The sequence below is a fragment of the Charadrius vociferus genome, unplaced genomic scaffold (genome assembly GCF_000708025.1).
Source record: "Charadrius vociferus isolate BGI_N301 unplaced genomic scaffold, ASM70802v2 scaffold298, whole genome shotgun sequence".
NCBI classification, from domain to species: domain Eukaryota; kingdom Metazoa; phylum Chordata; class Aves; order Charadriiformes; family Charadriidae; genus Charadrius; species Charadrius vociferus.
In genome coordinates, this window is record NW_009649936.1 from 2,325,775 (window position 1) to 2,353,418 (window position 27,644).

Sequence of the window (27,644 nt, forward strand, 5' to 3'; positions counted from 1 at the left end):
AAACCTAGCTGCCTCTCCAAATATTAACTGGTCTCTCTTTTTTCTTCTTTCTCCAAATCCATTGAATTCACCACTTTCAGTGGTTCCTTTCTTCCAATCTGATTCTAGACTCTCTTCTAACAATTTCCTGCCATGGTAACTCACTGGATATGCTTCTCAGTCTCATTAAATAAGCTCATTAAATGAGGTCTTCCAAGTTTTCATTCATCCAATGTTTTTTCTTATACCACCTCTTTACCCTGAACTGTAGTCCTCTGTTGGTTTTCTCCCTTGATTTTAAATTTCTTTTAGGATATGAAAGGAGGACCAATCCCATATTTAGCCTTGTCTTTAATCCTCCTTCATCTTAATTCTTGTGGGCAACCTCATCTTCAGGAAGCAGAACCTCAAGGAATGGAAGAGACCTCAGGCAGATGTCTGGGCTATCCCTGGGAACAGGGCAGGCCTAGTTATAATTTATGAAAGGTTTTTGACTACCTAGGTCTAAACAACCTCCAATGACAGAGACTGCAGAGGTTCTCCAGCCAATTTATTCCTGATTTTGCTACTCAGGACGGTAGAAAGCTTTTTCCTGATGTTTGACTTGAGTTATTCTTACGACAATTTAAGCCTGGGACTTCTTGCCCTAATGACCACAGACAAGGAGAATGGGTTATTCTTTTCATCTTTGCAGCACCCTTTTATGTTACAACATTGTCTCTTATCCTTCTCTTCTCGAGACTAAGCAACCCCAGTTCATACAAGACTGTGTTAATCTAATCCCATTCATCTGTCTTGCTCTCCTCTGGTGTCCATTCAAGCAGCATATCTTTCCTGAATCACAACTCAGGCACAGCTTTACTAGTGCTCACTAGAGCAAACGGATTAGTTGAAACGTCCTGCAGACTATCTTTTGATCCACATAGCCCAGTATGATGCCTGCCTTTCCCAGAAGAGCACGATATTGCCTCCCTTTCTTTCACTTTAACTTCCAGAGCTATTTTCCGAAGAAATGCCAGGGAACAGTGACAGCAACATGCCTGCTTTATTCTCAGCTAAGTCCAGTACTTTACATTAGACCTTGTTGAATAGCATCCCATTTTTCACCTGGTTTCTCCAACACCTTTGTATCATTTGGGATTTAACCAGTATCATCACAGGCCCCTGTAGCTCACTGAGACCTCTTGCTACATCCAGCTTATACAGACTCTCTCTATATAATCTCCCTAAATTATGTGGTCTCCCACCCACCCAGGCAGCTAAAAATATCCTGTGTGGGCTTTCAATACCTCATGTCTCTTTGTTCAGACAGCATCTTTTTACACAGCCTCAGTAAATAAAAACTCCTACTTTCACACATCCCAAATATTGCCTGAGAGATGGTTTTATTTACCAGCATTTTCACCTTGGTGCACCCTGTCCCTGGTGAGTTCCCCCCTCCTTCTCTGCCACATCAAACTATCAGCAGCTTGTCGTCACTTCACACATCACCCCTCGTTTGCTTCTGAGCTTCCAGCCTACACTATGTTTGGCCAGCAATGTCCCTTCCATCTTCAGCTTCCACATTTTGAACAAGGATTTCTGGGTTTTCTCCTAAGTTCCCCCTACGCTTCAGGGCAGATTTTCAGAAACAGGAAAGAAACTCCAAGGAACTCCATTACCCTCTTCAAACTCTTTTTTAAGACCTCTCCTTTGTCAGGATGGCTGCAATAAAGAAATGCAGAAATGGATACACCAATAAATGCTTGGTGTGCTGAGAACACCAAATATCCTCCCGACTGCCAGTGTCCTCTTGCCTCCTCATTGCTCCCTCACCTCACTCCCTCACCCTCTGGCTGCTGTCCTGCACTTCTATCACGCATTTTTGGGGAAGTAGCCTTTCTCTCCAATATGTAGTTGAGAGAGACTAGAGACCTAGTCCAGTGGTGTCCCAATTTGTCACTGGTGTCCTAGACACAATCTAACAACAAATACCCCTAAGTCATGGCAGACCATACTGGAAAGTTAACCTTGATAGCAAGTAGCTGCAAGTTGTTTGCATTTGACCACATTTTGGCACTCCCCAGGGTAGCACGGTGATGATGTCAGTTCATTTCCCAGTGAGCAAATCTGTTAAAAAGACACCTAAAGTAGCTCTAGAAGCAAGTTTTGTGACATTTGCTGCATGACCCTGAAGTGAAAGGAAAGCTCATTTTCAAAGGCAAGCTCATTTTCAAAGGTGGTCCCTTGGGCTTAGAAGTAAAATACCTGTGGAGGGAAGTGGAGGGGAAGGGGCACTCTTGTTCCAGGGATAAAGAGAAAACTTCAGTTTTCAGAGCCATTGGACATGGTACTGTCAAGCAGAAAGCACATAAGGAAATACAGGAGTATATCATATATAACCTTTTTCTGGTTTCAGCTTGAAACAGTCTGCATTGGTTAGTAACTTCCCTCCTCTTGTAGGAGTTGTACTAGCGCTGCTCACCTATACCTCTAAATAAAGGACAAAAAGCAAACATGTTTTGAAGAAGGACATAGTTAATAAGAAAAAGCCCTCTGTATCTAGCAGACAGTTCATAGCAGTAGCAGCACTGGTGATGCTCAGAAGGGAGTGCTCTGTATTTGTGTTTACATATTGATTGTTTTGAAGCCTCTTTCAGTTCCAGGAATGGTAGACTATAAAAAAAAATGATATATATTTGTGGTTTGGCACCCAAAGAGAGCTTCAACTCAGGCATCATTGCCGGTTGCCAACATCTGCAAATTATTACGTCTTGGTTTTGTTTTGGGGTTTTTTTAAGCCTCAATCTGCAAAACTAACGTCACTCGCTGGTTGCACCTACTGCTGAGTAACAGGGTGGAATTGTGGTATGGGAGTTTCACCAATGCAGGTTACTGAGTTTATTGATAAACATGATTTTATGGTAATACTTCTCTCTGCTGCTGTGCTATAGAGTAAATTCTAGATAAATAAAAGTCAGAAAGAAATCTACATTTCTTTTCCAAACCGACCAGTGAATAATTAACATTGCGATTTATTTTTAAAACAATCTTCCACAGAAAATGTACCAGTACCACGGTATAATGACACTTGTCAAAGGAGGAAGATGATCTGCACAGATGATTTTGGAACCATATGTGTGAGCAGTGGGGAACAGTCTGTCAAGAGTGTAGAGTCCTCATTCTTGCTGAAATACTTGGCAATGATCTGTACATCGAAAATCCGATGCCAGAAGAGCTCACCACATGCTTACACAAGCCCAGCAGATCTCATGACTGACACACAGCAGTGCAGATGTGTACACAAGGAACCACCCTTAACTAACATCTGCCTCAGACACAAGTGAGAAAGAAGGCACCATACTGAACAATTAAGCAACAGCTGCCGGGCAGCAGCAAATACTTGCTCAAAGTGCATCACGTGGCATCAAGTCATCGAAGGCAAACATCTTCAACTTCAGCAGTTGTAGCACACATTTTTTTCTGGCTTATAGAGGGCAAAGAGGTAGGCAAACAGGAACATCATGGCGCTAACTTCCCCCCCTCTTCTTGCCTGTCTAATTTCAAGACCACAACAGCAAACTCCACGACTGCATGTGTGCTTCATGGAAAAACAGTACTTCATGAGACTCAGTGTTTGTTTGCAGAGAGAGAATAGGCATGCTCATAATTCAGATAGATAGCCAGAATTTATTGGAGTAGAAAGGAAGATAAAAACCCACTGGTTAATAAACTCAAGTTCCATCCCTTTATCTTAAACTGTTAAATTTCAGGGTCCTTTGTCTTCACTGCCATTTTAGCTTTACTTCAAATTGAATCTGTCTGCAGCACAGGCATAATGTTAGTCTGGCATGCCCGTGTGGTACACTGAAGCAAAAGTACTATTGTATTATAAATTCATACCCTGGTTGATTTTGTAACTGCTTTCCAGTACAAATTCACCCTAAACCATCAACAGGCCCACAGCAATGAAGGTTATTGTTGCTGTACCGCCTGCAAGTAACATGCCTATGGGAAACACCCAAGCCACAACAAAAGGTCCACAAAAAAAAATAGAAATGTAAGCTTGAAAAATCCTTGCTTTGCAAGCCACAGTGAAACAGTTGAATCTGCTGTGGGTAAAGACAGATCTGTTGGAAACAAATATGCCTGCATGGCCATGACCTAGTCAACAGAAGCCATAAAAAGTCTAAACATCAAGATGCAGCTCTCCTCTTCAGGAATATTGATTAATTAAACTTAGACCAGAACAGTGGAGCAGTGGTCCTCACCATATTTGCTCTGCAACTAACATTTCATCCACCTAGTTTCAGCGTGGATTTCTCTTTCTCTCTCACATGCAAAATGAATCATGGGTCAGCATGAACACTGTCAGATGCTTTCAAATCTCCCAATTTCTGACTGCTCTTTTTTTAATGCTAACACAATGATTTTGCCTATTAAGCGAAGCTACTTTTCACCCAGCTGCTGGTGAAGGTGAGGCTTTTTTCTTAGTCCACCTGTTACCATGTATACAGCCAGCTTCCCCGTACAGGGCTCTGACTGGCAAGCACTGGTTTCTCCACTGCCCGCCCCAGGTTAGCATCCCTGTAACCAAGCTGGAAGAAGCGAACACGTGCTGCCTCGCAGCTGCCACAGGTCAAAGTCCAGTTTATTATTTAATACATAAGCTTGAATGGATGAGTCGTAAGCCCGCATGCTCTTCTGCTACAGGAATAGTCACTTTTGGTGAAGGAACAAACAACTTCTCAGACCACCACAGCGAGACTGAATGGAGCCCTTCACGTTTTAAGCACACCAGTAAGGAAATGCACACTCACACTGAAATCCCATGTGAGATGGATCTAGGGCACGGTGCAATTCAAAACCACCTTCCTCTCTTCGAAGAGAAGGGAGAAGATCTCAGACCTGTTCATGCACCTTCCTGCTCTCACATCCATATATTTTCGATGCACTTGCTCATCTTCTACAGCCTTCTGTTGCCTTTCTCTTCTTTATCTGCGACCTCAGCTTTAAAAGCCACAGAAACTTTTTCCCTCATAAAATTCCCCATCGTTTAAATTCTCCCTCCCACACATGGTCTCCGTAAACAGATGGTAAAATAAGTGTGTATGAGGCTGCGTACAGTAAAATTACCTGTTTGTTTGTTGCACAGCCAAAGCCTACCAGAGGATGCCCATGAAAAATCTCTTATAAGCTGAAAAGCAGTGCCAGGGTCCGGCCCGTCTGTGCGTGGCCGGCACAGTGTGTGCTCAGCTAGCAGAGGGTTAGCCAATGTCTCAGCCACAATCTCCTGCGCAGCACTGGGGCTCAGGGTGAGCACACGTGATGGCGGGTGACAACCCGGACCAAAAGGGAACGGGGTGGGCAACGGGAGGAGGCCTGCGTGACCATGGGGTGGGAAAACGGTGTCGTGCCTGCCCCGTGCATGGCATTGCACAGAGGAGAGGGGGTTTGACAAAACCTGGCTCTGCCTGCTGTCCCATCCTTCCGGCTGAGGGGCTGCTGCCTCCATCTTTCACACAGGGATGGGGGGAAGGTGTCTCTGGACATCATCTGAAAAGCCCAGCTGGGACAGCCAGGGAGAGCTGGGAAATAATGATTTCCCTGCTGAGACAACTTGGAGCTGGAACAGGATGCTCACAAAGAGAGAAATCAGAGAGAAGCAGATTGAGAGTCAAGAGAAACCAAACCAAACCAAACCTGAACAAAAATAGCCCCGCGCACATCTGATACGCTATAAATCCTGTTCTTCAGTGAGGAGTGGGTATTTTGCAAGTCTGGCCTGTCTGTGAAGAACTTTCCCCAGTCAGATCTGGAGGCCAGGCTTGCTCACATGGCATCCATCAAGAGGAAACCCCTTGATAACTAGGTCGCTGAGGTTTGAGCCTGGAGCCTGGCCACAAGGAAGGAGCCCAAAAGCACTTCACCGAGCTTTGCAGCGTGCAGGCAGCCACTGACCTGGGTCACACAGCAGCGCCCACGCAGTGACCTGACTCCCTGACACCTAACTGAGGGCCAAGCTGTAATTTAGACGAAGCCGGTGATTTTCTATCAGCTCCAGCAAGCTAAAGGTGTTGAACCCATGAGCTCACACGGCTTGGCGTCATCCAACTAAGCTGACAGCACCAAATCAATTAATTCATGGTGCCCTGCGTTTCAGCTATGGCAAACAAAGCTGAAGAAATAGTACAGCAACACCGTCTTTTGCGGGGGTGGGGGGGGTGAGGTCAAGGCAGAGGTCTTGAGCATGGCCAGACTTCAAGGGGAACAAGTGTAGGCAGCTGAAGAAGTGTTCTTGTCTTCACTTTTTCTGCTTCTTTTGGTTGCGGAGGAGAAAGCGCCTTTCCCTCAAAGAGTGCCTGCAAGCAAGGTTTTGCTCCCTACCGTCTCACTGCGATGATGGTTACATTTTGGACCATTATCCACTAGGATCAAGGCAGATACGAAATCAGAGGGAAGACTGAGCTGGTGAAATACAGCAAAGAAGATGGAGCAGGAGAATGCAATGAGAGGAGAACTAGCAGATGGGCAGAAAATAGGCTAGATGATCCTGAAAGGGAAGAAACCAGTGAGTTTAGACCTCTTCCTCTGCTTCATGGTCAACAAACATGTTGCTGGGATCAGGTAGGATAATCCTGGGTCCATTTCTGCCAGATGTTCACATTGTAAAGCTCAGTGCACCTCTTTCAAGCAAGCACAAAATAAATTCTCACATTTCCCCCACACCACTTTAATACGCACGCTCCATTCCATGTTTCCCCGGGGGCATTTTCCACGGACGTGTTCTGTTGTAAAGGCAACAGATGGTTGCCAAAAAAATCCAAAACAAACAAACAAAATAGCCCAAACAGCATGGAGGCAGTTCATGTAGTTCAATTGTAGTGCAATGCAGTGTGTTGACCGCTCTATCATTCCCTGTCATTACTGGCAAATTATTCAATCTGTTATCAAGGAAAATGCTTTAAACATGCAATCATCTATTGTTTATCTTGTGTTTTAAAAGTGTGTGGTCATGTCAAATATGTCCTAAATTCTTTCATTTTATCTGCCCAGTTGTACATAGTCGCCAGCGTAAACAAATACCAGATACACACACCTACAAGTCATGCAATGGATTCAATCCACCTGTGGTGCTTCTCTTTCATCTTCAAGGAAAGAGAAGGGGAAAAAGCCCTGCCCCACCTCCACTGCGCTCAACCGATCCCATCACCACCAGCCTGCCCTGCTCCCATTTGAGTGGGGATTTTCCAGAGCCGTGTGGATCCCGCATGGTTTTTGGCACAGATTTACTGAGCCTACTGAGTGACCTTAGTGACCGAATGGCACTCACATAATTCATGGGGGGAGTTTGCAACTGAGAAAGTTTGCAAGGGAAATATTTGTCCAACTGCATCACTAAACCAGAAGGTAAGGGTGTGAATATCTCGGACCTGAATGTGTGTAGCAATATCGCCTCTAAACAGAGAGTGCGCACAGTGAGCAAAGTTGATAATTGGGGAGTTCGCCACCAGTGCCACACACAGAATAAATGCAGTGTCCTCTGCTCTGGCCACCATATTCTTCACACTGAAGACCAGCATACTTGGCTGGGAGTAAAACCAGGTTTCCATTGCTGCAGGAGGCCGGAGCAGGTGGCACGAGACCCTCTTTGCCTTCAGGCTGTTTTTTCCCCTCCATGCCTGCTTTGAGTCATAAACAGCCCAAGAGAGATGTCCTCCTAAGCAGCAGGCATTGCTATCACCTGGGAGTGGCTCCCAGACACTCCACCAGTTGAAATCATCACCTTGCTTGCAAAGGTTAATAGGATGGGCTGATTTCCAAGTGGGAAGCTTTGTCCGTAAGTGGGTTAGCAAGAGGGCGGGGAGGAGAATGGCCCTTAACAAAAACAAAAATTCACTTACCCAGCAGTTGTAACTGGGCAAGGTCACTCACAGTATGCAAGAGGTAAAGCCAAGCGTAACAGATGTTTATTTAATATGGGGAAGTGGACCAGGCCACTTGTCTCCTGTGAGGACTTGCTGTCCAAGCATGCTGCTGTTGGGCATCCCACATCACGGGAAGTCCAAGACAGGACAGGTCTTTATACCAAGGAGCAGGAGCAGGAGCACCCACCAAACAGGAACGTGCAGTGGCAAATGCCAGGGCTCAATTTTGTTTGATTTATGTCTGGTGTGAATAAAGTCACCCCATCTACCTCCATCCCATACCTTAACATGCTTCCCTCACCCCAAGACATCTTTTTTTCTCCCCTGTTTATTCCTTCTCATTCAACTGCATCAGGTCACATCCATCAGAGCACATAGGATGGGTAAGCACTGCTGTGGCCTCTCTCTGCATGTTACTCGCAAGGGACAAAAACAAGGAGAAAAAAACATAAGTTCTTGGAAAATAATGAACTGAAAATTTTCTTTTCCTACACGGACTAGCTGAGCTGCTCGCACTATATATAAAATGAAACACAAAATGTGTCTCTTTCTTTTGACAAACACTGCCGCACATGTCTGCTCAGATCTATTTCAGGCATCAGTACTTATTTGAGGCAAATCACAGCTCTGTGTAGGTGTGTCAGGAATGATTCAGCAGAGAAACATGCATAGCTGAAAAATGTACCATGCCTATGGAAAATCGAAGGGTTGTATACCCCTTTCTAGCCAGGTTACAGAAATTTCCCTTTTTGTGTTTACATTAACACATAATGCGGTTCTGCTCATTGCTGTAACGAGCTGCTCCTTCCACTGGTGCACAGGGTCAATCATGCAGTCTGTATTAAGCAGAAAGCACCACACAACAGCATGAAAATACTGATGTCTGTGCATGTTGTATTACTTTCACTGAACAGCATCACATTTTTCCACAGCTAAGGAAGAGGACAACAGCAGTTTGGTGACATATACATGACAGCTAATGTTTCCTTAGGTGTATATACATATTTACATAAAGAACATTACTAGTAATAGGGAAATATACCCAAGTAGTGCCTTTTATACTAGGAAACCCATCTATGGGTTTGATCAATCTGTTACATTTTTACAGCTTGATTATTAAACCAAATTAACTCCTACTGTTACACACAGTTCTTGCATGAGACTTATCACACACACCCACGTATATACAAACATTTACTCTCAAGAAGAGCTGACCTCTCTTAATGCACAAATATTCTGTACTACTCCCATTTAGATGTAAACCGCCACATTTTAAAAGAGAAGCCTTGGGAAAACATGCTGAAAATAGCCATTACATCCATGAAAACATCTCATTATCCAAAACAGAGCTATATTTAAAAGTGTTGTGCTTATTTAAAGCTCATGTTCTAAAAATAAATTCCACATTTCTCATTCTGTTAAGATAAATACTCAATTACTTAACATGTTTATGGCACTAAAATGAACACTGGTGAGTTTTGTTGGTGTTTTTTTTTAAAAAAAAGAAGCGTTGTAATGACAATCAAAGATTTAGTAGCCATTTTAATTGTTGAAGTTGACCTCATATGAAGTGATCTTGGAGAAAGACAGGCTTTTAGCAGGGCAATGATTTAATACATTAAATTTAGTGAAAGATAAATAATCAACAGTAATACTTTTTTCAGATCCCTCTACTTTTGCCTATGTGAGGTTTCCACAAGGAGTATCATCAAATGGATCAGGAGGCATCTAGACAAGTTGTCACAAGGCACTGTAAAAGAAACACGCTCCCTCCATTCAGCCTTCCTTAGGAGATGCGGAGGGCTGATGCTTGCAGTTTTTGGATGGAGTTGCAAGAGAAAGTTTCTTTTGCCATTAATTTCATGGGGTCCAGATGTGAAGAGATGAGAAGCAGCCTCCTTGCCACACTGGAGATCTGGCAGAGGCTTCCAGCTGACAAAAAGCCTTAAAAGCAGATCCTGATGTTTCCAGTATTTTGGGTCTAACACATCAAGAACTCTACCAGATAGCTCCACGGGTCTTCTGGTCAAACTGGCAGGGAAGCTATTGTTGATCTGCCAGATCCTTTTTGGGAGGACTGAGAGCATGACATCCCTTCTTCAGAGTTATAAAAGGGGTTCTCCTCTGACTTAGATGCTGATCTGCTGTAGCTATTTACCTTTGCATAATAAAGATATAGCACCTTCCCTCAGGGAAATCACAGAACTAAGGGTCAAAAACATATATGCCAATCTGAGCTCAAGAGTAGAGTGTTCCCAGAAGCAGAGAGGTATTTGAAGCACATCATATGGCTTATGCCTAAATGGGATAACAACATCTCTGGGCAAATATGCCTACTATGAAATTATGTTTTTTTCAGATCCATTTAAAACTCAAGATGGGTGAAACCAACCAAAAAAACCCCCAACAAAATCATTTACTCTCAGCCTCATATTCAGGAAGGGAAATTGCCACCTTAAAACAACAGCAGCAGCCCTAAAAATGATCTATTCTGCATTACCGTTGCTGTTGATAGGATCACAAGTGACCCTACCAGAGACCCCTTGGGCAGCTGGCACTAAAGGAGCTGTGGAGCCTGGCCGGTGGCTCTGGCACACACGTGTGCAGAAGATGGTACCTCAGAAATGCCATCACTGGCCACGTCGCCAGCTGCCAGAGAAGCAGCAAGTGAGCACAGACCATCTCCAGGCTGCCCTTCCCCTCACTTAAAATTCCAGATTAATGAGCACTTCACACAGAAGGGAAAATTTTTAACTCTGACTCACAGGATTATTATTTTTTGTTTATAAGACACACCTACTAATTTTACGCTGGATGCAGGCAGACATCATGGACCACAGGCACGTGACAAACATTGGAAACACTAGCGTTGCACATAACACAACTTGATTAATCAATCATACATTTCCTTGGCACTCTCAGGGACAGACCCTTGGCATGCTATTAGACTGTTACCCAAAGCTGCAGAGAGAACACGGAAGTTCTCTAGCAGCTCTTTACCCAATACAGAATCTGCTGCAAACTTGCAAGCGGGTGCTACCATCAACCAGAGCACGTGAGCACCACCCCCATCAGTGGGAGTCCCACGGCAGACGGGAGCAGTCGGTGGGGCTAAGGCTTTAGCAACTGCAAAAATAAATCCCAGCTGGCATTTTGTACCTAGCTTTTCATCCAGCAGGATCACAGAGCGCTCTGCAAGCTGACTCAAGACCAGCGAAATCCCACAACACACAGCCCCGTATGATAGGGATGGGGCCGCCTCCTGGATCTATGCTTTGCAGAGACAAATTCTCCTTCCAGCTCTCCAGCAGAGGAAAAGGACCCTCAAGTGGGTGTGAAGGTTCGTGCTGCCAGAGTGTAAATGAGAATCAGGCCTAACAGCCTTTAAACAGCACAGCCGCTGCGCAGCAGTGCAGAACCAGAGGAGATGGCTGTCCAACTGAAATAACAGGGGTTTAGGCAACCAGAAAGTTCGGCAGCAACAATACAGGCAAGGACTAATGCTAGCAGATCTGCCAGCTCCAAAACACATTAAAAAAAGTATACAGTAGTAACAAAAAAATCATGACCTGCAGCTCAAATCTTGAGTTTTCTAAAACTTAATACTGTTCAGTTCATTTGGTTTATCAACTTTGCAGGCATATTCCCGTCATCAGTTTGAGCCTTCTCCCACAGATACAAGGTCTAGAAACAGTCTCTGCTGTGTTGGAGAGAGCAGAGGCTCCTCTGCGGTCAGTCACCTGCCCAAGCTCTCAGAAAACAAGACCAGTTACACCATGGCTTCCAGGATGACCATGAGCATTGGCCTCCTGGCAGTAGGATTCCTGTACAAAGCTGCTCCCTGGCCCCTTTACAACCCCACTCACCCATGTTCCCACCAGCAGGCGGAGGGCAGACTGCCACCTAGTGAACTGCTCTTCCTCCTCCTCCTCCTCCCTGTAGCACCCCAAGCCTCCCAGCCCTGCCCCGCTGCTGGGGACCCATGGCAGCTGTACTGTCTCCCCGCGACTGTTACTGCTCTGGCAGCAGCTCCCAAAGTTTCCTGTTCATGAGCCAACTTCCAGGATTGCATCACCACGGGGAGTCACTGCTGCTCGCCTGGGAGCTGCTCACAGCCCTGCAATTTTCCAGAACATAAAGGGGGCCTCCAGTAACTAAAGGGGGCCTACAGGAGAGATGGGGAAGGACTTTATACAAGGGCATGTAGTGATAGGACGAGGGGGAATGGCTTCAAACTGGAAGAGGGTTGATTTAGAATAGATATTAAGAAGAAATGTTTCACTGTGAGGGTGGTGAGGCACTGGAACAGGTTGCCCAGAGAAGTTGTGGAAGCTCCATCCATGGAGGGGTGTAAGGCCAGGCTGGATGGGGCTTTGAGCAACCTGGTCTAGGGGAAGGTATCCTGCCTATGGCAGGGGGGGTGGAACCAGATGGTCTTTAAGGTCCCTTCTGACCTAAACCATTCTATGATTCTATGATCATTTTGGCTCAGCTCAGCTCACCCAGAGTGCTGCTCCATCTCCATCATACAGAGCAGGCTACCTCACCAAGCAAGGCGGACCCAGGACAGAGGCCAAGGAAGCACACGCAACAGAGCAATTGAATCCCTTTCAAGTGGCATCCCCATTGATTCAATTTTGAGAGCAGGGTTTTGGCAGGTAGAAATAAAATTACTGAAACAATTGAGAAAAAATGGCCGAGGAACACCTCAATGACTGGTGTGGGGCAAACTGAAAATGTTCAATGGAGGGTGTTCAACAGAAGAAGCAACACCAGTGCAGAGCAGAGACCACGGAGGGCTGAAGAGACTTGTGTATCACTTGTGAGGCTACCTGCTGAGATTGTTCCTCTTGCATGGCCAGGCCTTGGGACTGCCTTATCCTTGGCATTGGCTTCTCTGTCAAGTCCAGAAAGCTCAAAGTAAGGAGGCAGCACATCAGTGCATTCCGTCCAGGTGGTGAGCAGCCAGGCTGCAGGCTCCTCGCTCTGAGCAAAGAAGGGACGCTAGCTGCTTGACAAGGCCCCATCTAATGTAACCACTGCATTCTTGATATGGATGCTTGATAGTATTCATAGGCTGGCTGTACTTGGAACAGATAGTGGTTGCCCGCTCTCCCCAAATCCAAATTCCTGCTTGTGATCCAAGTTTCCCCCTATTTATTTATTTATTTATTTTTCCCCCCAAATCCAGCATAAAGAGAGCGGGTCTTACTCTATTTTATTTCTGGAAAAAAGGAAGATTATTGAAGCCGTCGTTCGCTGGGAAGAAAAAAGTTCAACCAAATTATAGGTATCCCTCCTCTCCTGAGAGGCCCGAGTGTAACAGGCATGCAAAAAATGCCTCATTGAATATGTCTGAAAATAACAAACATCTCCTGACCAATCGTTTACCCTTGTCCATTATGTGGCATCATAACGGAGCAAATAATAGCGTATCAGGGGAAGTTATAACACCTCTGAACACCATTTAACACAGTGATTGGGTGTTATTCTTATGAAATATGCTGGCCAAGCGCAGAAAAGTGGCAGGGTGGAAGCTGCTTGGAAAACCAAGGACAGCCAAAGCAACAGGTTCAGGTTCAGCCAACCTTGCTCCTGTTGTTGTAAAATACGAGTGACACGTTGCACACTGCGTAGGCAATTACAGCCACTTAACCCTCATCTGCATTCCACACAATGCAGTCAAGTAATAAATATAATTACCTCCTTGTCTAGAGCTGTTCCTCAGGTTAACCTCCCACCAGCCAAGCAGCCACCTCCCCATTTAAAAAGATTAATTTTTTAAAGCATTAAATCCACAGGTAAATCCAGGGTTCAGGTCCCCAGAGCAACTCCCCAGCAGAGCCCCTGCATGCCCACTTTTGTTGTGGAGGACCAGCAGAACATCTCACACCCCAAACATCCAAACAGCACTGGCAACCGAGAAAAATGGGGTCAAATCAAGAGCGAGGCAAGGGAAAATACATGATGGATATAAGAGAAAGTTTCCTGAGAGGAAACTAAACTATGCCTTCCTTTTGCTAAGAGAAAGCGAGTTTTCCAGATTGCTTGTGATAGTTCTCTAACTCTTCCTAACTCTCACCAGGATTGATGTATGGTAAGAGATCAACTGGCAGCAGCCAGGCTAGAGACCGGGCAAACTGATGGGAACTTTCCATCCCAAGTTTCTTGTGCTGATGTAAGTCAGTGCAAGATCACTGAAGTTGGTGGAAGCTGTGTCTATTTATATCACCTGAGTATCTGGATGATGAATCACCATATTGCTGTGGCTGGAAAATACTGCCTCACCGGGAAAATCCCACTTTCAGTGATACAAAATCTGAATGGCAAGGGTAAGAGCTCTCTTCCAGTTTCAAAGCAAACTTACTTAAAACTAGGTGGGGCGATGTCCCTGCAACAATGAGAACCTACACCAGTTCCTCAATGGCTGTTCAGCTCAATCGAGACTGTCAAAACATTTCTTATTAGGTCTTTCCTCTGGTGTTTCTTTTCTTCTGAGATACCCTCTGCCTCTCCTTCCTCCAGGCTCTTATCTCCTTGCACATGTTCGGCCCCACAAGAGAATAACCATAACAAAACGTGATTTATGGCCAACTTGGAAAATGCAATGACGTCCAGGGTTCCATTTGAATTCCTTCATGTTTGCAAAGTTTAGACGCTGTCCTACAAGCTGCCAAAGCATTCAGAGCAGGAAGTCAGCAGAAAATTAAAGATAAGGGGACTGCTGGGGCTAGGACAAATCCCCTACCATGTGTTTTGTTTTCTTGCCTTCTCATGCTTTAAAACTGAAGAAGAAAGGATCTTCCTCACCTTCTTTTTCCCTTCTCCCTTTGCCCTGAAAAGACACCCTCAAGCAGAATTGATTATGTTTTCTTAATGAAAATCAGGCTAAGGGAAGGGAGGCACCTGGGGAGCCCAGGCAGCTTGCGTTTGATATAAACTATACTTTTTAAAGTGATCATTAAACTTGTAAATGGCCCGGGAGCCCTAGTTACATCACGTCTCCAACCATGCTGAGAAATCCCAGGGGCTGGGAACCGCATCTATCTTCACACTTGCAAGGTCAGCGGGAACCCGGTCCTGGCTGGGCTGGCTGCTCGGTGCTGCTCCAGACCAGGGATCATCACCTTTGGCACTGGTGCCTCTCACCCAAAACAGCAGAACCGGTTTGCATGGCACCATCTGTGCAAACTGGCCCCCACACTGGGGAAATCAGTCCTGCAGACGTTTTTCCCCCCTCCCCACAGGGACAGCTGACACATGGGGCACCCACACCCCACAGTTGCCCAAAACACTGCCTTGCCTGGCCAGGGGTCTTCTGCCAGGAGAAAGGGGTCACCCCTCGGGTTAGTCCAAGAGAGGGGAAGCAAAATGTCATTTTTGTCACTATTTTGCACTCTCATAGCAAAAGCTTCAGCTCTGTACTCACCAGTAACTTGGTCTGGGCCATTTTGCTAGTCTGGGACAGTGAAGTGACCCTCATTTCACCTTGTGGTTTGGAGTTTTTAGGGGACGGGGGTCTTTTCTGAGGACATAATATGTAAACACTGGACCTTCTCCCAGTGCAAACCAAATGATAACTTGACCTGAAGCAGTTAGGATATCCAATGTACCCATATTGAAGCACCAATGTGTCCTGCAACCAGACTTGATACCATATGACCAAAGACTTTCCACATCTGCACTGCTCTTGCAGCCTGCACCAAGGCCTCCCAGCCCCACAGGTCTGCAAACCCAGCAGTGCTACAGCCTCTGCCCAGCACGCCAGGAGCACATCAGGGCAGCAAACCCTGCTGCAGCAACCCCAAGGGCAGAGAACCCTCAGGAGACCAACCAAGACCATGTCAGGGCAGCACATTGCTCAGGCTAGAGGCATGTCTGCAGCCATAAGAAAAAATAATGGATCCCACAGGGAAGCACCTTGTGACTGCAGCTCAAGAACTTGTTTGAGTGGGCCAGCATAGAGAACCATATAAGCATATTGCCAGGTTGCACCCACTGTCATATACACGTTTCTGCCCTTGGCTGGCCGCTTGCCACTTTGCTCAATATAAGACAGATTACTAAAGATATATAGACAGATGTAATTGGTTCCAAGAAGTTTTCCATGACCGTTTGCATTCCAAAAGTTACTAATTACAGAGCACTTTTCGGTACAAACGAAATTTTCTCTGGAAATAAGATTGTTTGCAGAGTGACGAAAAGCATCACAAACATGCTCACAATTTGTGAATACGCATTCATACACATATTTCTAGTAATGCTCATGCAGCCCTCCCTACAGCTCTCTTGCAGGTCTGATGAATCACACCCTACAAACACCACCACTCAAGCAACAGTCATGCTGAATAGCGCATGACTAACCCGCAAGCAGAAGTTTATTCACAAAGTGTATGCAAATAGCAAACACATCTGTAAGCAGCAGCCCTTACTTCAGGATAATTTGCAAACAAGCAAAGGGGTTAAGTCTGTCACGTTGATTGCTTACAGAAAGTAGATCACTCAGCCTTAGTCATTTACATCTCTTTCTGGATTGCAAATCCTCCTGGCACAGAATACAGCAGGCCCTTTCATTTGTTTTCCTACTCTTCGTCCTCCAGATGTTCAAGTCAGACTTGTTTTCTGCAGTAATTTTTTTTTTTTTTTTTATGACTTCTCAGCCAGATAATGAAACCTACTAGGGTCACTACTTTGCAGTGTAATAACTATGGAAACTCATAAAGATACGTGATTTATTGTTTCCCACTATCGGTCATATAAATACATTAAGCTTTTCCAAAGAAGAAGTTGCCCCATGAATATTCTGCTTCAGCAGCAATGCAAGGTAAATACTGGGATCCAGCTGCAGAATGAAACAACAAAGCAAATGGTTTGTGTCTCAGCAACATGAGTGGAGCAGCACTACTCAACAAGCTCGTGTTCAGCGGGCTCAGTGAAAAGGCCTATGCTTAGACTTGAAAAAAAGAAATTATAAACCAAAGACATTTGCAATGGGTCAGAACAAAAACAGAGATATCTGCTCCCACACACACACTCCCTTCAGTGAATAAGTGTTTAAACAACTTACTTGGTACAATATTGCCCAGAGCAATCCACAACTGGAGACACAAATTTCAGAAACACCAGCTCTAATTTAACTTCACCAAAAGGCAAACTCCCAAGAACCCCTTTCATTTGAGACTGGAATGGTAATGCCTGCAGTACCTCAATAAGAGATTAATTTAGGCATCAATTTAATTAATTATAGCCTTGCTAAGCTCCTGGCAAATAGCTGGAAAGTGCAGTAGGATTTCTTTTTTCCCCTCAACAAGGGAGCAGGTGAGTGAGGAACAGACACTAAATTTGCAGTAGGTGTGGGTAAAATTGATAGAGAGTTAGCAAGCTTTGAAGACTGAATGCATTATCATTTCTTAGTAGACTTGTGGGTGCCTCTCATGACTGCTTAGGTGCTATCTCTTGTTTTATAGCTTACACAATGTCTTCAAATTATATCATATACTGTCTGACTGGTAAGCATGACAGTATTACTGCTATATGATATCTTTTATGATGTTTTCTCAATGCTTAACTTGGGCATTGGCTGAAGTACAGGCTACCTACGTGCATTCTAACCAAATTAAGTTTCCATGTTCTCCCATACTGTGGAATATGATAGTTTTGTTAGGAACAGACTTGCACTTTACTCTTTGATTTAAACCTGTACTCAGGACCATCAGTAGAAAAGGGATGCCTCTAAACACTGCTGTAAATCTCACGATTTATTTTGCAGGAAGTTGCCCCTTTCCCTGGATTTAGGATGTTACCGGGAATAAGAAGTGAGCCACTTTTAAAAGAAGTTGCTATGAGTACTGTGTATCTCTCTTATTACAAGTGCCTCAGTGTACAGTCAAAGCCTTGCAACTTGCCCATGTCACAAATGAATAGTTATATGCCTCCTTTGATGCCGACTTGGTTAACAGTCCTAAGACAGGATGGAATAAATAGTTCCTGGAACATCCACACTGCCCATCCAAGGACTTGGTATCACGGGGGCCAGGGTCTCCAGCTGAAAGAGGAGCGTGGAAAGTCTGTATTCCTGATCCCCTACACTGGATTTCATTTCAGAGATTTGGGAATAGTAGACTAATGCCCGACAGCTACAGCAGCCAGCTGGGAGTTATTCTTCCTATAGAGGGCAGTGACAAAGGCTACTTGCTTCCAGGAGTTTGTATTTTGGGGGCTATGTCTTTCAAGCCCCCTCTCTCAGATCGTCATCTTACTTCAGCAAATATCATCATCATCATCAACATATCATCATTGAAGCCACGGCAATGCGCTGCCTTGGCAGAGCTGAGCCCGTGCGTGGTGCAGGCTGGGGTGCCAGGGGCTTATATCATAGAACCATATCATAGAGTCCCCAATGCCTGTGGACAAAGGTGCCGGGGACCTCTGCCCAGCACTGCTGTGGCTGGTAGGCTTCACCGCAACAGGTAGCTTACCCTGGCTTTTGGAGTCACTGTGGTTTCCATTAGCTGACTCGTACGTCTGAATTTCAGTGTGACCTAAAAACATTATAACTGGTGTTAGCAAAAACTGCGGCTTCATCTCACTGAACTTTTCCTTGTTGCGTCTTTAAAACTAAGCAATGGTGGTCAAGGGAAGCCTCTTTCTCCTCAAAGAAAGACTCATTTTTAATTACCAACTGCTAAATAAAGCCATTCTCACTCCTTTCAGCTACCAGAACATGTAACTAATTAGAAAATACACCACATACTCATAAATAACCTGGTAATGGAGACACAAGGAGAGGGAGATGCCAAGCATAGACATAGATGTATTCCTTTGGAAAGGGTAATACATCCTTACACACGAGGTAAATGTTACTTTATGGAGCCCAAAAGTGGCAATAAAAGGACCGTATATGTACTAAATGTTTTTGTCTATGACAGGTTTATAACAAACCAGCAAATTAGAAGTAATAGAAACAGTGTATTTTCTACCTCTCCAAAAACGTAATTGTTGATACTCGTGTTTCATTGACATAAGCAACTTTTCCTACTTCTCTTCAGTCCTTACTGATTTGAGTCTTTGGAAACTATTTTGGACTTAAACCATAGTGCCAGCTAGGCCTGATGATTTTATCATATGTACTTCCCTGTCTTTTTTCCTAACCAGACATCAAACAGCACCCTCTCTGGGTGAAGTCCCCCTATTTACTCTAATGTGAAGGTTTAAGCAAGTTACGTCCCTCTTACTTGACACGAATACTGGGCAATCAGTAGTAAACTGTGCTGAAACAAATGGTTTTGCTTCAGTTCCTTTAATCGGGGATGTGTTAAACTCTCAGTGAACACTGATTATAGGAATAGGAAAAGGACATGGTGAGTGTGATTCAGTGAGCACTAATTTGGGTTCCCCACACTGCTCAGGTGTAGGGCTACAAGGGAAGGATGGGCGAGCAACCACCCGCTCTGCGGGTTACCCTGCTGGTTCACAGCCAGCCGTAGGCAGAGCTGTGCTGGTTCCCAGCCCCGGACATTCCAGGTTGGCACCATGAGGCTGCCCAGGCTGCCCAGGAGCTCCGTCTGCCCTTGCAGAGAGCAGCAGGCAGCACACATGCATGGACACACACAAGCACACACGTGCAGAGGACAACTCAGCACCAACCAAGCCAGCTGCGTTGCTGGAAGTGCTCCATGGGGATTAGCTTGAGCCATGGCAGCTTGGCAGGCTGTTAGGTTTGTGAGCAGGGAGGGGAAGGGTGGCGGTGGTGCAGAGCACGTTAAGTGCGAGGAGAGCAATATGTATGGCATGCCATGCCTGGATGGACAGAACAGCAAGGCACTCTTGCTACTGAGCATCAAGATGATGCCGACCGCTTGGAAAACAGGAAACTGCATCTCCTCACTGTTTTACTACTAGTTCAGGGTTTAGCGTTGGGAAGACAACAGCCTCTGCATCTGTGCAGAGGGTGCGGAGCCCCCAGTCACAAGGGCTTGGCTGGTGGCACCACAGGGTGATGGCAGCAGGAGAAGAGCAGGTTTGTGCCCCTGGGGACCCAGCTGTCACTGGTGTTTGCCCTGGGCCACCACAGGACTTCTTAAGACAGCTAGCGCTTGTCTGCACCAGAAAGCATTTGTCAGCGTAGCCAAGTACAGGTCCTCAAACAAGGCAGGTTATGCCTTATAGAGCTGGTTGTACCCTTCCTAGGTAGTATAGCTAAACTTGCATCTCAACTGGCCGTTCATGGCTACCACTTCATTAATGAAGAGAGTGACATTTCTCCATGCTCTTGATAGCTACGCCATTGCAACTTTTACCCACCAACCATAACTTAACAGCATTCATTCTTGGTAAAGGGCAAAGTCAATCACAGCTTCATCAGCTGGGCAGGATGGGATGGGCATGCACCCAGACAACAGGGATGCTGCTCGTGCAGCAGAATGACCTGCAGCACCGGCATCCCCATGCCAGCCTCCTGGGGATGCCCATGGGCTGTTTTCCCTGGGCACAGTCCAACACAAAGCCTTCAGAGCCACCATGCAGATGACATCCCCACCCAGAAGCAGGGCTGCAACCATGCTGTCTGACCAGGACCTCCTGCAGTCAGGGGTAGCACTACGGGGATAGGAGGGAAAGTGCAGGACCCATCGTTTCCAAACCCCGCTTTGATCTCAGGCAGCCTGCTGTGTGCCAGGGAGTTTGCTGGGGTGACCAGGCTGCTCGTGGGGGCGCTCGTGTACATGTGTGCTCTGGGGTCTGCGCTGACCCTGTTCCGCATCTGCTCCAACAGATGAGTGACCTGAGACTGTCACTGAGCAACAGGGTGATGCCAGTAATTTAGGAAACGGCAAACCATTTGCGTGTGTCTGCATGCTGGAAAATGCATCTGGGAAAGGTTAATTCTGTTTTTGCAGCAGCACAAAACAAATGGGAGTGAACATCAGGATGGGTGCGCTGCCACTGGAAGGAGATTGGTGCCCCTGTTGTGGTAAAAGATGCTGCAATGTAAAATCACGTGTCGCAAGAAGACTTGCAATGTGCTTGTTTGTCTCTATTCCATGTTAAAGTGAAGACTGGGGCTAGGGGTTGGGTTTAGCTTCTGGGGTATTTTAAATCAAAAGAATTCTGAAAGTAAATTTCCTCAGATTCTTTGCTTGATGGATTGCTTGCGACGAAAATTGATACAGAAATAAATCACTGTGCTGGATGCTACCTGAAAAAGGTGTGGTTCTCTGTTTTCTGTGTCTTCTAGGAAATAACTGGCAGTTACTCTTCTTAATTGTCTCATTTCTGCTTGTTTTTGAAAACTAAAAAGTCATCTCTTACATGAAGTTTTCCTAGAAGACTCTCAGCAATGAAGAGGAAATGGTGCGGCTTGTGGCAGCATTACAGGCACCAGTGAAGCACAGTTTCATACAAGCATCACTTAAACTGTGGTTCAGAGTGTTTTGGTACTTATTTTGAGTATGCCCATCTAGCCAGGGCTGGAGACGTATGATTAAACAGGAGGGACTGAAGTCCTTTGTGCAGGACAGGGAAAAGGCGATGTGTCCAGCTGCAGGGTGGACCTCCGCGGGGAAGGCAGAGGCTGCGCAGCTGCGTGACCACAGCCACAACCCAGAGCAGAGCCACGCAGGCAGTGGGAAGCTGATACCTGAGCCGTTCCCCATCCTCCCTCCAAGGTAAAAATACACATGTGTCCAGCTGTGAGCCTGCTGCACCCATCTTCTTGCAAGAAAGTCCTCTGCATGTATTTTAAAGGAGGAAAACAAACACACAGCTGAAGGCATGGAGGTGGATACGGTAAGAGGCAAGACAGGTTCACCACAGGGTAGATTATTCTTGTCAAATCTGATATCTGATTTTCTAGATATCAGATCTGGGATAAACCTTTCCTCTCTGGGTTCCAAAAAGGCTGCAGGGCAAGGTATGAGTTTAGCTGGAGAAGGAGGAAATTGAGATGGGCAAAACCCTGGCTAAGGAGATAGGGCCCCAGGCAGTGGGGAGAAGAGTCAGAGCAACAGGACTGTTTCCAAGACTGATCTTACTCAATATTTTTTCTCATAACCTTGGCTCAGAACGTCAGCATGTGCTAATAAAATTTGCTGATGACACAAAACTGGGAAGCAACATCAATTGACAGAGTTAGAACATGTTACAGGAGGACCTTGTGAACCAAAGTAACAGCAAAGGGAGGAAATTCAGTAGCACAAACCCCAAGGTCTTGCATTTGGGAACTACTTATATTTTGCTGTAAGCAAGGAACTCATCAGCTAGCAGCAACAGAGCTTTTTCCCCTGAGCAAAGGGGAGTTGTGAACAATAACATGATGCAGCTGGGAAGAGGCAACTTCAGGCTTAAAATGCTTCCAAAGTGGTATCTCTAACAGAAATATATACCCACTTCTACAGAGATACCTCAGGAAGGGTCACACTAATGCCACTTTAGAAGCTTTAAGTTAGGTCTCACTTGCAAAAGCAGGTACAATTCTTGCTTCCAGTTCCCAACATGAATTCCCAATAGACACAAAATAGGAATGGAAAAGAGGTAACGGAATAATGAGAAGAAAAAAGGCTGCATTACCAGAATATTTTTGCTAAAAGCTTTGGCTTGGGAAACTAGCAGAACGAAAGCTCAGAAAAAAGTCAGCTGCTGTCTATAAGTGTGCTGGGCACAAACGGTTGAGAAGAAGACCTGTTTAAGCATGAGGACAATTTCATCATAAGAACATATGGATCCACACTAGCCACCAATATATTTAGACTGTAGATAAAATGAAACGTTTAAATCATCGGGATAACCAGATTTTGGAAAAGTCTCCTTAGGGATCATGCAGTCAAATAATCCACCTACTCTTAATGTAGAGTTTGATGAGTTAGAAAAGGGAGCATATACCTGGACCGGGTAATTCAACAAGTCCTTTCTAATCGCTTGTCTTATCCTAGCACGCTTTCTCATTGCTATCAATCAATAACATAAGTGGTAAAACATAGAGATGTATGGGTAGTTTTGAAGCTCCAACTTTTTCTCAGGTTTCAAAAGATAATTGAAGGGGTCTGCAAGCCTACACTCTACACTCTGCCTGCGAAGGATTACAGCCAGAGAGTGTGGACTCAAGTTTCTAAGTATAAAGTAGCACACAGAATATGAAAGTGAGATTTCAAAGACATGTCCAAACCACTTATTCTGAAGAAAAAAAAACACCATCTGACTACGTCAAGGTCTTTTTAAAACCCCATTGAAAGAACTGGAAGACTTTGAATACTTCTATTTTGCATGCTATCCTTTGTCCTCTTCAACAGCAAATTTTGAGCGCAACAGATTTTTCCTCTTTCCCATTCCCCATTGAGACACTTGCAAGAGGCTCAGAAAAGACAGACATTTCCCTCCTTTCTGGTCACTGTGGTTCCACAGAGGCCTACAGGTGTACCGTGGAGATAATGAATACATAAACCATTTGATTTTAAAAAATTTTTCCCCACTTAGGCTCACAAAAGCTGAGATTTTTGGGCTGGCAGGCTTGGCAGGGAAGACATTTTTCCTCATGCAGCATTCAGTTTTTGATGCTTACAGCACCATCCAACATGAGAGAATTGCACAGTTTTTCAGGGCACGTGTCTTTCTTTCACAGTGTTCTATTTAAAACATATAATCACAAACCCCATGAATTATTATCACTTAACAACTGGGACTTCCTGCCTTAAAAGCTCTTTGTTTACAAGTCATCACCCATCTCTCTATTAGTGAATTTTCCAATAACCCAATGTATTTGGGGACTACCCGGAAGGGCATGACTAATGTCTCCCTGCTCATATTTTCCCACTTTCCTAGTAAATCAGGAAAGAGAAGTAGCCAGAGCATCTCCATCTGAGCACTGTCCACCTCATGGGTTCCTCTTTTCTATCATATTTTCTGCATACTGCTCTGCATCATAGTGCACCCTGCCCCTGCCCCGCTGGAGCCTTGCAAAAGTTAAACAGCGAGAGGCCACCTGGTAGGTTTTGCACTGACCCGAGCCAAGGGCTGCTTCTGCATGACCACCCCGGCCACATGACTCTCATATCCGCTTAAGTCCAATTCACAGACCTACCCTGGAAATACGCCTCCTGTTACCTACGTACTTCTCCCATGCAAGTTGTTTTGCCTTCCAGTCATCTCTAGTCATAGGTCTCATTTTTCTTACCATCCCCCAAGACATCTTCTCTTTCACCCCGGGCTGTCTGAGTCCAGTTCTCACACGTCACCTCAGAAGACTTTCCTACACCCATACAATAGCCTCCAGGCCCGCTCTCCTTAGGCTAGCAGCTTGCCAACCTTTTGGCACTCCGAGAAAGCCGCAGCTTTTGAATGGATATGTCAATGACTTCTCAAAATACATTTTTATTCGTGCTCTCCCCTCAGCCCTCTTGGAAGCAAGCCTCCTATCTCCTCATATCTTGTTGCTCAAGATCATAGCCGAGAACAATAAACAATTACCAAACTCCCGGGGAATACCTTAGGTGTATTTTCACATCATGCCTTACATCACATTCCAGCAAGCCTGCACATGTTCATGACTCCAAACTCCAAACTCAAACCCACACTTTCCCAAAAGATTTAGTTCAGACCCTTTTTTTTTTTGCTGGGCTCCATCAACATCGCATGCAACCACCACTTTGCCGATCTTGTTGATTTTACACAAAAAAACATTTCTGTGTTACGGTGAGATTCAGGGCTGATGTGGATAGACAGACAGAAGGATCCATCACTTTCCAGATATTAAATCATTTTTTTCTACTCCTCCCAGTGCTCCACTGTGTCCTTGCTGCTTTTCTCCCTCTGAAACATGCTTGTCTTTCTGCCACTGAAACTAAAGAGAAATTTGCCCCAGGTGAGACCAGCTAGGAAAGCAAGAGTGCACTGCAGTGACAGTGCCAACAGGAACACTGCCAGAGGTGTAAAGTTGTCTCATCCTTTGTGATCCTCTGCACAGATGGCTTTTGTGCCAGGGAAACAACGACGCGCCTTTCCCTGAAATACCACGGTGTGGGAAGGGGCGGAGGGCAGACTTTTCTTGAACGGTTCTTCAGCTGGCCGGTGAAGGAGACCCGTCTTATTAATGCTTTCCTTAAATACTATGCATTGGCGCTGAAAAAACACCTTTTATTCCACACATAGCTTCCTTCAAAGAAAGATGGTTTGTGGAGAGAGGAAATGGCTTTTCTTAGGTTCCCTAACGTAGCTGGAAAACACAGGTGAGGTTTTGGGCACACAGCCCTTTTCATGGGTTCTTTCTCCTATAATTGCTTTAGGACGTGTAACGGATGTGCAGCACACGTAAGGCAAAAAAAAAATATTTCACTTCAACAATATTAGCATGAATGTGAGCTTTCCAACAGGACCACCCTTTTCACATTTGTGGCACTCTTCTGTTGAAATTAGAAACTGCTTAATTATAGCCCGCTTGAATGGTGCTGGTCATCTGAACTGTGCCAAGGGGACAGCGGGCAGGCGGTCTGCCCCAGCCTGGCCTACAGAGCAAAGGCTAAGAGGCATAAAGGGATGGTTTTCCCCATCTGACTGCCTCAACCTTTTTATAGACTCGCCAGGTTGAAATCATGAACAAATCATTTTCAGACATGTCTTACTATGCAAATAAATGAGCTTAGAAATCTTCCAGAGGTGGTTCCTAATGCAAGCAGCAAAACAGAATTAGTATCCTAGCTTTGTCCTTAAATATTTCCATCTGAAATATTCTGAACAAAAGTAAACCCATTGAATTAAAGCAGAGGAAAGAAACACACTAAAGCCCTTCAAAAACACTCTGGGAAAACAATGGCACTTGCAGTTGACTTTCCTCCAGCACATCAAGGAGGAGAGAACAAAGGTCTGATTTATCAGACATGTGAAGAATAGTGTTATTGTTCTTTTATTTCCTACACATACCCACCCAAATAGAAATGAGCCCTTCCCCCAAACAACAGCAGGCTGCAGACACTCTGTGGATGTCTCAGCTGATAGGTCTCTGCCAGGGCAGGTAGGAACACAAAGTACTTTACAGGATTGCTTAACAAGCACTGAGCAAGCAGCTATAACCCCTGGCAAGTACCTAGGGTGGGTTTTTTTAAGCCAAATTTTCATATAGGTGTAAAGAAGCGGCTCTGACTTGTCTCCATGTTTGAAATCTCATTAATTTTTCTGTTGATTCATACGTTCAGTTAGCTAGTTAGCATGTAACACACTGCATGCTGAAACTTGACCTCCAAGCCTATTATAAGCCCAGAGAGAAGTACTGGTTTGATTAGCATCTCCATAAACAAAAATTTTCCAGTAAGAAGAATAATTTCTGCAGGATGATTGCAGCAGGAGCTGGTGTGACGTCCGTCACACCAGTGATGGCTGTACAAGCTTGGCTATACATTAACACCTGGCAAAGGCTCCATTCCAGTTCCAGGGCTTTACGTCTGGCCCCAATGGCTGCTTACTGAAGAAAGCTGCTGATCCTCTAGGAGTTCCCAGGAGAAAAATATCAAACATATGACGACCACCAGCAACTGCTACAACTTTTGGGATGAATTAGGATAGGAACTGTCTGCACGCTGCCTGACACAGTGGTGTCCTAAGCCAAGCTTACTGAATGGGAAAGTACAGCTGCAGCACAGGTAAGCATGGATACCACCCTCATTTCTTTGTACTACAGCTATCACTTTCACCCTGATGTTTAAAGCTAGTGGAAAAGTAAAAGAAATTGGAAGTTGAAAAGAGATGGCTACCTCTTAAATAAATTCACTTTGCTTTGTGTTTTTGCGATTTACTCTAAAGCCCTTTCCACCAAATTACTTGAAGAGTCTTTTAACAGAAAAATCAGTTTAACAGGTTTTTCCTCACAGCTGGCCTTTGGTTTCTGAGTTATGGAATTTCTCCTCTCTTCACACTGAAATAAAAAAATCAGGGATCCCTACATGCTTTCTTGCAGTATAAGTAAAGCTAACTGAAATTACCTTAGGTTTACCCAGGCTGGGGGAGGGTATATGGGCAGCTAATGCTCAGTAATTAACTCAGAATGGCAATTCATCTGACCCACCGGAGACATCAAGTTCATCTGAGCTAATCGTTCCTTTTACTGCCAACGGAAAGGAAGAGGAAAATCCAGAGCAATTCACCTTACCCGAAGACAGAAAGCAAAACCAGGCCAGTTGACTCATGCCCAAAACACACCCAATTCTCCCTTTGACAGTAAAGGGAGCCCCCGGTGATGGGCTGGTGGAGATAGATAGCCACGCCATAGACATGTAAAGGTAGGTCAGTAAAATCCCACCCTCACGTGGGAGCCCTCAGCCTCAGGTGCCTGGTCCAACTCCTGCCCTCAAGCCGGGTGTGAAAAGGAGAACAATTTCTTCCCTTCTCACATTTCATAAAAAGCAGCCAGAGGGTCTTCATTTCTCAAAGAGAACATTTACATCACCTCCAGGAATCGTGTGGAGAGGAGAGACGTTTCCTACCCAGCGCTTGCTACACCAAGGCCATCATCATCCTTCATCACTGAGGAAGACCTGTTTCACTGTGGGGTTTGCCAAGGTGCTCTCCAGTGCCTGCCTGCTGGCATGAGCTGCTGGGTCCCTGGAGCACCGACCTCGCCACCAGGCCTTTGGGTGCAACGTGCTCATGGCTGTCTCTCCAAACCAGCTACGGACAGTCTGGTACCCTCACTTGTGTGCAGGGAGTTGGTCTTCTCAGCTTTCGGTGCCAATGTCTCATTGATGACAGTTATTACACCTAATTGCTATTGCAACTGCT